This window comes from Zingiber officinale, chromosome 9A (assembly GCF_018446385.1).
Source record: "Zingiber officinale cultivar Zhangliang chromosome 9A, Zo_v1.1, whole genome shotgun sequence".
NCBI classification, from domain to species: domain Eukaryota; kingdom Viridiplantae; phylum Streptophyta; class Magnoliopsida; order Zingiberales; family Zingiberaceae; genus Zingiber; species Zingiber officinale.
Window position 1 is genome coordinate 2058165 of NC_056002.1, and position 14251 is coordinate 2072415.

The following is a 14251-nucleotide window of genomic DNA, read 5'->3' on the forward strand; positions in this document are numbered from 1 at the left end:
TTTCTCTTATTCAATGGGCAACACTACCAAAGTCCCACGGATTACTTTATTTTCTTATACGCGCTATTGTTGTTGGACAGAGTTCTTCATAATTTATTTGTCTGTATCAAAATGGCCAAACCGGAGACCAAATCGTCCGGAATGAGTGTCATTAGAAAGACCAAACAGTGGCAAAGCCCTACTCACAATTACTTATGAAGATGGGAACACTTGCACATACCTACCATTGCAGCAGGCAACATGTTTAACCCAGGATACCCATTGGCAGGGTGACTGTAACATTGATCCGGTGAGTAATTAAGATCTCGACCTTTACCTTCTTGACCGACCGACTGCCACCGTATGGTGAACGGCGAGGAGAATAATCCTGAGCACCTCGGTAAGGTGAGTTTCTAGAAGAGATGAATACAAGGCACAATGCGAACTGTGACAATACAAGGCACAAGAGATGAATAAACAAAGCATGACTGTTAAAATGTCAAACTTTTCTGGTAGCAAATTATGAGTAGCAAAATCAGCTTGTTATGCTTAGTAATCAGTCTAACCATAGTATAAGTTTAGAGCTCACTAGTGTCTCGGGGATTTTAAGCCAAGGTAGTTTCCAGGTGTAGGAGTTCGCGCCCTTTTCCTCCTTGACTGAAAAATAAATAAGGCTAGACAATTCTTCACATACTCTTTATCCAAGGAATTATACTCTGCAAGAGTATGAAACTGCATGCGAAGAACACACAGAAAGAAAAAAAAAAAATCATGAATATAATACTCTCGTCAAAATGGGCATCAATATGTCGACTTACGAATGACAATTGATTCTGGATGGATGATGTAAAAATCAATAGAAATGAAGATAAGGCAAAGGATGTTAGTATTAGTCCTAGTACTAATTATGAGATGCTTGTAAAGGTTTATTTTTTTTAATCATATTTTATTATTAATAAAGATAAAGTTGGTTATTATATTTACTTCAATTTAGTACCGAATAAATAAGTATAATAATATCCTAGAATACGAGGTTCTAATCTACAACATATCAATTAGTTGAATTGATAGTGAGATATTATAGATATATATAGAACACTACTCATAATTATTCCTAGTAAAACATTAATATGCAATGACAATATTAATACGTTGAGACTAGCATGTAGGTCAACGGATGACTTAATCTCACAAGTCATGGATATGAGATATCAGGTTGACACATGAATATATATTAGAGAATATATACTGAATGATCTGCCATGAGAATGTTTCATAGATCGTTATATGAGTGTCATAAACATTCTCATGTGACTATTAGTATGAATAGTCCTTAGACCTGAAGTCACTACGGTTCCCTACATAAGGAGTTGTATACTTATATATTGTCAAACGTCACCCGTAACAGGGTGGACTATAAAGTTGATCATTGGGTATGTAATAAATTATGCGAAGGGATGTGAGTGATGTAGATAAGATTTATCCCTTCCATATGACGGAAGCGATATCTATGAGCCCCTTGATTAGTATGACACAAGAAAACATGGTCATGCGCAAATGAGTCAATATGAGATATTGAGCTTATTTGATTAAGTGTGTCTACTTGGAGATCAAGAAATACAAAGATTGATAAAAGGATGACACGATCTATGCCTTATTGCTCAATCTATATATCAAGGATAGAAGGACCAAGTCATACAAGATAATAGCCACGGAAAGATTAAGTTGAATCTCGACATTCTCGTCACTTGGGTAGCAATGATACCTTGCTAGATGTCACTCATTGCTTATGTATTTAAATGTTGTTTTGGATACATTGCCAACGTTACGAGAACCTATTGGGTCACACACAAAGAACAAGTCAATGGAGATGGATTCATATGATGAATCATTGGATTATGTCTAATTCAAATTGGACTCATTGAGTTAGACTCAATTAAATCCAACTATTGGATTGAGTCCAATTCGAATTAGACTCATTGAATCAATTGGATTGATGATTAATGAGTTGGGAAAGTCTTTCCCGACAAATCTTTTCATAGAAAACTTGGGGAAGCATGCCTACCTAGGGAAGCGAGCACGCGAGCTACAAGAGCTCTATATAAAAGGGGTCCAAGCACCAACGGAGGTACACATGTGCGCGTGATCCACTATTCACATCTTCGATTACTGTTGCTCCGCACACTTTCTTTTTCTCCAATGACCGACTTGAGCGTTGAAGGATCAACGACAAGAACCCCTTACTCGGCCCGACTCTAACGGTTCTTGTGTTACAGAGCGGAGCTAGGTCTACGTGCAGTCAACCCAGAAGCCACATCCTCAGCTTGTCGTCTTCACGATTTTCAGACAAGATCATCCACAAAAGACAAATCATCTAGAGAAATCATGGAATTTTCACATCTTGAGGTTTCAAAAGTGAATATAAAAGAACAGTTGAAGAAAAATGACCAGTACAAAAGACAAGGAACAACGGGAAAGGAAATGGAGGATGGGAGAGAGAAGGAGACGATGCTGAGGGGAGTTTATAGGCATCATGGGTGGTAATGGTGATAGCTCCTATGGAGCATATTAGAGTCCACCAGAAAGAAAGTCGAGAGGGTGGTCGACGTCAACCTGTGCAGTTGTATATCACCGCTTTGCCCTTTGCTTTAGTCTCTCCTACATTGCTCGTCATCGTTGTTTGCTCGCCTCGGAGGATAATTTTGAAAAGAAATTATTGTTAACTCCGGAATAGTAGAAAATCCAAGGTTTTCTGATTCCGGATTATATTCCCTAATTACTTAATGTGGGGTGTATATTACATTATCAGAAATCATTGATTATTTAAATCAAACAAGGTTGTCGTTGATAACCTATCAAATTTATCAATGATAACTCCTATGGTACATATTAGAGTTTATCATAAAGTTCAGAGGGCAGTCGACATCAACATGTGTCGTTACATCCCACCACTTTGTCCTTCATTTTAGTCTCTCCAATGTTGCTTGTATGCTGCCTGCTCGCCTCGGAGGATAATTTTGGGAAAAAATTATTGTTAACTCCAGAATAGTAGAAAACCTAAGAGAGCCTTTGGTTTATGTGTTTTTCATTTTTTTTTATTTTCTGGAAAAGGCGCGTTTTCCCTTTTCTTATAAAAAATGACTTTTAGACATTCTCTATTTTTTTTAAAAAATATTATCTCTTTTTCTAGAAAATAAATGTGGAAAATACAAAACACTAAATTATTTAAATCAAACAAGGTTATTTATGATAACCTACCAAGGTTATCAGCGATAATAGCACACCAAACTAGTACTGTTGTAGGGCATTTAAGTTATTATTCAGGCGTCCGCAGTTCGATCCCCAGCTATGGTATATTTGCAAGAACTTTTTTCTCCAAATGAGACACACAATCAAAGGATGTCGAGCTTCTGGGCTGCTCGCAGCGTACGCTTCTCAATTTACCCTGGTAAGCGATGAAAAAAATTTTATGAGACTAGTTAGTCACCTTAAGAATAGTCAATGAAACTAACTAAGATTTATCAAGATAATACTCCACTAAACTGCTATCATAGAGTAAATTAGAGGGGTAGCCATTATTTTATCATTAATTACATCCCTTTTCTCCCACCATTAACATAACGAAAAAAAATATATAATATACACATAAAAAAATATTGCAACTTTATTTAATTAAATACATTAATAATATTAACATTATGATTTCTTGATTGTTATTATTTCATGTTCTTGTGAATTAAATAAGTGGCTTTTACCATTAAATCGGTCCATTAAGATACCTTTTACACCCTAAACTAAGATACACCACTCATATATATATATATATATATATATATATATATATATATATATATATATATATATGAGGAATGTTAGCCCGCGGTGCATTTCTTGCGGTTTTGGTGCAGTTGCCTTCCTGATCGGTCTGGTGACCGATCAAGGAACCTCCTGATCGGTCTGCAGACCAATCAGATCATTTTCTGATCGGTCTACAGATGGTGATGCCGACGATCGGCGCCGGCATGGCATCAGCGACGCACTCCTCGTAGATGCGGGTGGCCTCCCGGTGGGAGCGGCCGGGAAGTGAGGGCGAGAGGTGGAAGGACCGCTCCCATCCCCATTCGTAGATGTCAGTGACGAGGTCGATCGTAGTAGATTTCGACGATGGAAGGTACCTTGTCTTCGTCGGACGCGGCGGCAATGTCCTCCTTGGAGCGGAGAAAGAAGGACCAGACCTGCCTGTGCTTCTCCTGTACCTGATCCCGCGCGACGGATCCCGTCTTAAGGTTCACTGCCCGCTTACCTTTCACTTCCGCCGAGCCCATCACCCACATGAACCAGTAGACCGCGGTAGCACCGACAACTGTCGCTGTCCACATTGCCGTCGAGAGATCCATCGCTCGTATTTCAAATGGTGACTGATGAGGATGAGGATGAGGATGAGGATGAGGATGCGGAGGGTTTGCGTTTGAATTTATAGTGGACGAGGAGAAGCCTAAAAGAAGAAAGTCCGCCAGATAATGAAAGACGGGATTGTTGATGGACGGTGAGGATGCTGCTGCACTGGATCTGGGATAATGAACGAGGGGGCTATCAAGATCTTTCCCATCACCTCACATAGTAAGTTTATCCGAGATGACCCTGTTCGCGGAGAAGATGATGAATTGGTCTTGATGTTGATTGGATGGAGATTCGTCTCTCCAAAGGTACTTCCGAGGTGTTCTTGCGTCTCAAAATGAATGTTAGTTGTCGGGTTAGGAAGGTATTTTTGGTATTGATCTTTTCACGTTCAAATCAATGATCGAATAAATGAAATAAATGAATAATAGAATGAACAGTAGTTACAAGCATATAAAAATATATAACATCGTATATCTCCGTCCGTAGATGAAGATCTCTTTTATAGTATCATTGTTTATGTACGAATGTCAAAGCATTTTTTTTTAAAAGACATATTATAAAGATGCCCTAATTAACTTCTTTTTTAAAATGGACCTATAATTTTTACATTTGTCGGAGGGAACTTCGCATGTATAATTTATATGTAGAATATTATCTGTGATTTACCTCCTCCGTATTGACCTTGCGACGGGTTGACAGGGGCACTGGGGGCGAGCGTATTCGTCTTTTGCCATAATGTAGAATATTATCTGTCCTCCGTGACACAAGATGTCAAAAAGATAATATGAGGTAGTTGGGTTGATGGGCCCACGATATGTTTAGATGATAAGCTGACCAAGCCCTTCGAGTATTCCGACTGGCTATCCCTCGAAAGTAGTGATCGCTCAGATTAGAGAACTGTAGGTGGAGACTCAGCTTTCGCTCAACCTCTTCATTGAGTCAAAAAGTTTAAACAGACTAAGTGCTAAGCTGGTCTGATCGGACGTATGATCCGATCGACTAGATCACTTTGTCGAAATAATTCACTTTGCTATTTCTAAATCAGGGATAAGGCTGGCTCGACGAAATGCTAAATTGGCTCAAAGCTCCATGAACGTCATGTGAATGAGTATCCGACCGGACCCTCAGTCAGGTCAACTTGACAGCTCAATCAACTATCTCTTGATCGAAATCATCATCTAAATTGACTTCAAATATTGATCCTTTCTTGACTTTGACTATTCTATCATCCAACCTTAATGATTTTGATCCAACTCATCTCAATTGCCGCATCACAAGGTTTCTGAAAAGTCTCCACTATTTGTGACAATTAGTTGTTATATGGATAATAATTTTAATAAATTTTAAAATTAATTTTTAACGGAGATAAAATATTGGATTGGATATCAGATCTCTCCTATATTGGATAGATGTGCTAGGATACATGCCTCCTTGATTACCCTTTCAAAGAATATGAGATCGTATGGGAAAATAAAGTGACGACTTCACTTTTAATTCAAAGTTTCTGATACCATTAGTTTTCTTATTTTTCTACTGAAAAGAATACTTAATTTCAAAAATAACACTTAATTTCAAAAATACTCCTGATACGGATTAGATAGGACAGCAATTATGATAAGACGGTCTGACGAGTGAAAAATAAGTTAAGGTCAATAAAGATAAGAAAAATACATAACTGTTTCAGTTAAGATCGAACAAGTACCCACATACTTATATATGATCGGTTGAGTAAAGTTCATCTGAACGTAAAGGTATTTAGCCTTATATATGATTCTCAACATATTATCTGTCGACCGAAAGCCGAGCGAGCACCCACGTGTTCATATATGCTCGGCCGAGTAAAGTTCGCCCGAGCGTAAAGACATTTAGCCTTATATATGATTCTCAATATATTATCGGCTGACCGAAGGCCGAGCGAGCACCCACGTGCTCATATATGCTTGGTCGAGCAACGCCTCCCCGAGCATAAAGGAATTTAACCTTATATATGATCGGCCGATCGAAGTCCGAGCGAGCACCCATGTGCTCATATACGCTCGGCAAAGCCCCTTGAGTGTAAAGGCATTTAGCTTTATATATGATTCTCAACATGTTACCTGCCGACCGAAGGCCGAGCGAGCACCCATGTACTCATATACGCTCGGTAATGTCTGCTCGAGCGTAAAGACATTTAGCCTTATATATGATTCTCAACATGTTATCGGACGACCAAAAGTCGAGCGAGCACCCATGTGCTCATATACACTCAGCCGGGCAAAGCCCACTCGAGCGTAAAAGCATTTAACCTTATATATGATTCTCAACATGTTACTAACCGACTGAAGGCCGAGCGAGTACCTATGTGCTCATATACGCTTGGACAGGCAAAGCCCGTCCGAGCGTAAAGGTACTTAGCCTTATATATGATTCTCAACATGTTACCGGCAAATCGAAGGCCGAGTGAGCATCCATGTGTTCATATATGCTTGGCCGGGCAAAGCTTGACCGAGCGTAAAAATACTTAACTTTATAGCAGCTTATGGTACATTACCGGCCGACAGCTTATGGTCAAAATGCACTCATCCAAGTAAAGTCTAACCGAGTGTAAGGGCATTCAGCCTCCTAAAGTCGGTTGAAACATGCTTAGCAGGAGACATTCTCTCTCTCTCTCTCTCTTTATATATATATATATATATATATATATATATATATATATATATATATATATATACACACGACCGGCTTAAACGACCGACCAAGACATGTTCAACAAAAGACATTCTTAATATATGCAGTCGGCTTGAACGACCGGCCGAGACATGTCCAACAGAATATTTGTTTAAAAATATCTTCTAGAAGCTTCTTCAGTTATAATGACGTGTCTCCATCATAAATATAAGTCATAAACGATAAAACGGGTACATCTGTGGTACAAAAAAGATTCCTAAAAGGATTATTGCACGAAATATAGAAGATGACTTCATCTTCTAACAAACTCTAACGAACCGGGGACACTTCACGAATACAGAGGTCACATAAGGTAGTATAAAAAGGAGGATTCTCTCCGTTGGCAAGGTACGTAAATTTTAGCATCTAATCTTTGTTTCCAAATACTTCAGTTACTGTTCTTCTTTTTCTTGCTTCCACCTTTGAGAGAGAAACTAACTTGGGTGTCGGAGGGCCTAGCTAGGGATCCCCACCCCGGTCTTAGGTCACTAACGCTTTGTTGGTTTGTCTCACTGTGCGCAAGATCGTAGAGAAGTTCTTTTAGGTCTCTAGGAGGCTATCTTCATCAAGGATTGTCATTCACTGGAGCTAGTGCACGTCTTCACAGGTTTCATATAGGATCAAATTTGGTGTCGTCTGTGAAAAACTATTCACTTGGATCTGAAGCTACGAAGATGGAGGAAGTTGGAAAACCCAACACTATTATTATATTGCAGGAGGATCTGGAGTTGCTCATCAATGCTAGAGTGCAAAAGATATTGCAACAACAACAACAAGTCAACACTGGTGGCACACTACCTGTAGCACCACATCCGGTGATGTTTGTAACTTCTCATCATAGGGAGAGAGAGATCAAGAGGGGATCCGGTTCTTTTGCTCTCTGCCCCTTTCTCTCCCACTCGACACCCTAAAGCGTATTTCTGAATACCTCTTGAAGATGAAGGACGAAAAGTAATTCTTCAGGAGTCTTCTGGAGAAACCCTCGTAAGAGAAAAACGAAAAGCGAAGATTGTAGCTAGTGATAGTTCTCCTGGAAGGATTATCACTCTATTTTCTCAACGAGTGTTAGATGATCCTTTGTCGAAGCATTATCAGAATTTAAATGTCGGAGAATACTCGGCAACAACTGATCCCGAGGATTTTCTTCTTAAAATTGAGCATGCGGTGATCCTCCAACAATTTACTGATGGAGTTAAATGCCGGATGTTCCTTCTACATTTAGAGGAGCACCTTAGAGGTGGTTCAAGCGACTATCGAAAAATTCTATTTGTCACTTTAAGGATTTCCGCAAGGTATTCCTACATCATTTTTCTAACAATCAGAGATATCACAAAACCCCTTGGAGTCTTTTTTCAATCAAACAGGGGCCTAAAGAATCTATCAGAGCCTATATTAAAAGGTTCAACTAAGTGGCTATCGATGTCCCTTCGACCACCACGGAGATCTTGGTAAGCACCTTTTCTTAGGGGCTTAATAATAATGATTTCTTTAAGGATTTGGTTAGAAATTCTCCTACCAATTTTGATATATTAATCGAGTGAGCTTCAGAGTTCATTAATATGGAAGAGACTCAAGCTACTCGGAGGAAGGATATTACTACTTCGACGCTAGTTCCTATTGCAGCACGTTTGGCGGGACCTATCTAGCCCCCTAAAGGACCTCGGGCAAATCCACATCATCGTAATCTTGAGCCTCGACCTCAAACAGTACAACATGTAGATGCTTCCTCGCATTTCTCTCAAAGGTGGTGCATGTATCATCTAACCAGCACCCACAACACAGAAAATTATTTTTCTCTAAAGAATCAGCAGGCGGGTAACACCCGCTATCGTCGGCGTTCTCCAATCCCAAATCGTCGGCGATATCCATGAGAGAATAGTCCTCTTAAAATTGAATATCAACCGAGCGGATCACAAGCAGGAATATTACCTTTCCCCACTGTACAAGCACAAACCCCTAACCAAGTACAAGCAGAGCCACCATCGACTCGACAGGAAGAAAATTTCAATAATGCTGCTCGGGGTAATATCAATATGATAACGGGAGGACCCGCTGATGGTGATTCTAATTTAGCGAGAAAGTCGCACGCTCATCGATTAATGATTCATGTCGTTGGATGTAGTGCTGAGAAGGCGGCAGGACCGGAAATCAGTTTTGGGCCCAGAGATTTAGTAGGGGTGGAAATACCCCATGATGATGCATTCATAATTAAGGCGGTTATAGCCAATTACAATATTTCACGTACTTTTATAAATACTAGCAACTCTATTAATATTATCTTTAAACAAGCTTTTGATCAGTTGCAGATCGACCCGAGTGAGCTTCAGCCTATGGTTACTCCATTATACGGGTTCATAGGCAATGAAGCACAACCACTGGGTCAAATAAAATTGGTCATATCTTTAGGGGAGGAGCCCCTTATGCGGACACGTCGATCGGTCTTCATGGTGGTGGATGCCCCATCAACATATAATGTTATCCTGGGTCGGCCGGCTTTGAATGAATTCAGGACGGTCGTTTCTACTTTCTGTCATAAGATAAAATTCTCCATGGATGATCAAGTGGGGGAAGTCAAGGGAGATCAAATAGTAGCACGTAAGTGCTATGTGGAGGTTGTGAGGGCGGAAGCTAATGCTGCTCGAAAAGCTTAGAGGATGGATATTAACACCATCCATGAAAAATCGCCCACCCTTGTATATGAGGAGAAGGAAGAGGTGCATATACAAGTTGGCTAACCAGAAGCTACTACCCATAACATGTCCGATCTTGCTCCTGATCTCAAGGAAAACCTGGTCAAATTCCTAATGAAAAATAGCGATGTGTTTGCCTGGACACCTAAGGAGGTGAAGGTATAGCACCAACGGTTATGGAGCATGCTCTTCATGTATATCTAGATCTCCGGCTGATCAAACAAAAGGCAAGGGATTTCAGATCCGATCAGAATAAAATTATCAAGGAAGAAGTGGATAAATTGTTGGATGCTGGATATATTCGGGAAGTACAATTTTCAAACTGGTTGGCTAATGTTGTCTTCATCTCTAAGCCAGGTAATAAGTGATGAGTATGTATTGATTTCAGAGATCTCAACAAGGCTTGCCCGAAGAATTATTATCCTTTGCTTCGTATAGATCAAGTGGTGGATTGCACAGCTGGATGTGAATTTATTAGTATGATGGATGTCTATCAAGGATATCATCAAGTTCCACTCGCTAAGGCAGATCAGAAAAAGGTTAACTTTATAATTGCCGAAGGTACTTATTGTTACAATATTATGCCCTCTGGTTTAAAGAATGCAGGAGCTACTTATCAGAGACTTATGAACAAGGTTTTTTAGAAGCAAATTGGAATAAATATGAAAGTTTACGTGGATGATATTCTTATTAAATCTATACTGACTTCTAGTTTATGTGCTGATATTGAAGAAACTTGTAAGACCCTGAGGAGGTATGGACTCAAGCTCAATCCCAACAAATGTTTATTTGGGGCCAAGAGCGGAAAATTCCTCAGATACATGGTGACCGAGTGGGGAATAGAAGCCAATCCCAGCAAGGTAAAGGCACTACAAGACATGACTCCTCCACGGAACATGAAAGAAGCACAAAGACTGACAGGGAGGATTACCGTCCTGTCCCGCTTCATCTCTCAATTAGTCGATTAGAGTCTCCCCTTCTTCAAAATACTCCAACGAGCAACTAAATTTCAATGGGATGAGGATTGCAGCAAGACGTTTGAGGAACTAAAAGAATATTTGTCTACTCTCCCCATATTAACTAAACCAGCAGTAGGAGAGACTTTGTGGATGTACTTATCATCCAATGATCATGTTGTTTGTTCTGTATTAGTGATGCAGGAAGAGAAAGAACAGTTACCTATGTATTTTTTTAGCTATTTATTAAAAGGAGCAGAGTGTCAATATACAACACTCGAGAAGTTAACTTATGAATTGGTTTTAGTAGCTCAGAGATTACGTCCTTATTTTCTGTCACACTTAATTATAGTATTGACTAACAACACTCTTGGTCGGGTACTCATTAGCCTAGAAGCATCCGAAAGATTGATCAAGTGGATGACTGAACTTAGTGAGTATGATATACAGTATCAACCTCGGGCGGCCATCAAAGCTCAAGCTTTGGCAGATTTTATAACAGAAATACCAAGTGTAGAAATAGAGGAAACTTGGATCATCTATGTGGATGGATCTTCAACTCGACAAGGTAGTGGAATAGGGATTCTTCTTATTTCTCCTAGAGAAGATCAAATATAGCTATCTGTTAAATTGAATTATAGAGCCACCAATAATGAGGTCAAATATGAAGCATTAATAGCAAGTTTATAGGTTGCTAAGCATGTGGGAGCCACTCATGTGGTAATTCATTCTGATTCTCAATTGGCAGCACAACAATTAACATGTAACTTTGGAATTAGCAATAAACGACTCAAGCTATATGCAGAGGCATTTGACAAATTGAAAGTTGAATTTCATGAAGTAAGTGTAAAGAAAATCCCCCAAACGGGCAATCAAGCAGCAGATAAATTAGCTAAATTAGCTTATGCCATTATACCTTATAATTTAGATAGACCAATAGAACAAACATTATTAGTATCTTGTGTTGAGCAATAGACTAATCTTGAAATCAAGGGTGATTGGAGAACACCTATCATTTTATTTTTACGACAAGGAATTCTGTCCATTGATGTGGAACAAACGAGGGTATTCAAGAAAAGGGCAAGCCAATACACTATGATTGGAGGTCATCTATATAAAAGAGTCTTCTTTAGTCCTCTACTCAAATGTGTTGGATCGGATGACATACAGTATATCCTACAAGAAGTGCATCAAGGTTCTTGTGGTAGCCATATGGGAGGTCAAGCTCTTGCTAGAAAGATATTACTAGCTGAATATTTTTGGCCTACTTTACAAGTAGATGCTGCTCAACTTATGAGAACTTATTTATCTTGTCGGAAACATCAAAATATTCCTCATCATCCTACTGAACTATTGAAGACTTCTATAATATCTTGTCCTTTCGATCAATGGGACATGAATATAGTGGGGCATTTTCCTCTTGCACCTGCTCAAAGGAAGTTCTTATTAGTAGCTGTTGATTATTTTTCTAAATGGGTAGAAGCAGAACCATTGGCCAGAATTACTGAACATGTAGTTATTAAATTTCTATGATAGCATATTGTTTGCAAATTTGGTATTCTACACAAAATAGTTTTTGATAATGAAAGACAATTTAAAAAATGGTGTTCTGATTATGGCATCACAAGCTTTTACTTCTATGGCGTATCCACAGAGTAATGGACAAGCTGAAGTGACCAACTGGGAAATTATCAGAGGATTCAAAACTAAATTAGATCATGTTGGTGGTAGTTGGGTAGATGAATTACCCAATGTATTATGGGTGTATCGTACCACTCCTCGAGAAGCCACAGGAATTACTCCTTTTCACTTGGTTTATAGGGGTAAAGCAGTGATTCGGATTGAAGTTGGAGTGGAATCTGATTGAAGAAGGCTTTATGATGACAACAATGCAGATCGACGCCTTATGGAACTTGACTTAATAGAGGAAGCACGGGGCAAAGCGGCAACCCAGCTCATTTCCTATCATCAAAGAATAAGACAAAATTATAACAAAAGAGTTATTCCAAGGTTCTTTCAAGTAGGTGATCTTGTATGGAAGCGCATCAAGCCTATTGGAGATGTTAACAAGATGGAACCTCAATGGGGAGGACCTTATAAAATCATATAAAAACTTATATCGGGCTCCTATTACCTCCAAGATGCAGAAGGGAGAAGACTCGAATGGTCTTGGAGTGCTAATCATTTGCAACCATATAGAACTTAGCAAACATGCCTGTAAGTTATTCATATATTTTGTATAAACATTATTAATATGAGTAATAGAAAAAGTGCAGTTAATATTATTGGAAGGGGTCATATACTTCTCTTTAAACCCCCATAAAGTCGATCGGGGACCTTAAGAAGTGACCGGATAGGCTTCCTTAAGGAGAACCGGCGACTTTAAACCATAACAGTCGATCGAGGACCTTAAGGAATGATCGGACATGCTTCCTTAAGGAGAACTGGAGACTTTAAACCATAACAATCGATCGAGGACCTTAAGGAGTGATCGGACAGACTTCCTTAAGAGGAACCGGAGACTTTAAATCATAACAGTCGATTGGGAATCTTAAGGAGTGACCAGACAAGCTTTCTTAAGGGGAACCGGAAACTTTAAACCATAACAATCGATCGGGGACTTTAAGGAGTGATCGGGCAGGCTTCCTTGAGGGGAACCGGAGACTTTAAACCACAACAGTCGATCGAGGACCTTAAAGAGTGACCGGACAGGCTTCCTTACGGGGAATAGGAGACTTTAAATCATAACAGTCGGTCAGGGACCTTAAGGAGTGACCAGACAGACTTCCTTAAGGGGAACCGGAGACTTTAAACTATAACAGTTGATCATGGACCTTAAGGTGTGACCGGACATACTTCCTTAAAAAGAACCAGTCCATCAAATAGTCAGGAAAAGCCCAGAGTAATATTTATATTGCAGATATTTAATTTTGCTTGGGCATACATATCTGACCAGTCCATCATACAGTCGGAGAAAGCCCAGAGGAACATTTATATTACAGATATTTAATTTCACTTGTGCATACAAATCCGATCGATCCATCATACAGTTGGGGAAAGCCTAAAGGAGCATTTATATTGCAAATGATTAATCTCGCCTAAGTATACAAACCTGACCGGTCCATCATACAGTCGGGGAAAGCCTAAAGGAGCATTTATATTACAAATGTTTTATTAGTGAGAGCCCTAGAGCTGATCATGTGATGATTATTGTATGGACTCGATGTATTATATTCCTATATATTTATAAAGGCATTTCTTTATGGTTATTATACTTACTTGTATTGGTGCCAAATAATTGAGTATAATAGCGTCCTTGAGTAGAAGGTTCTTATCTATATTAATCGATTGGTTGAATTGATAGTGAGATGATATAGAGAACACTACTCTTAATCATTCCTAGTCAAGTATTAACATTCAGGGACAATGTTAATGCGATGAGACTAGCATGTAGGTCAACTCGATGACTTGATCTCACAAGTCATGGATATTAGATTTCAAGTTGACACATAGGTATAT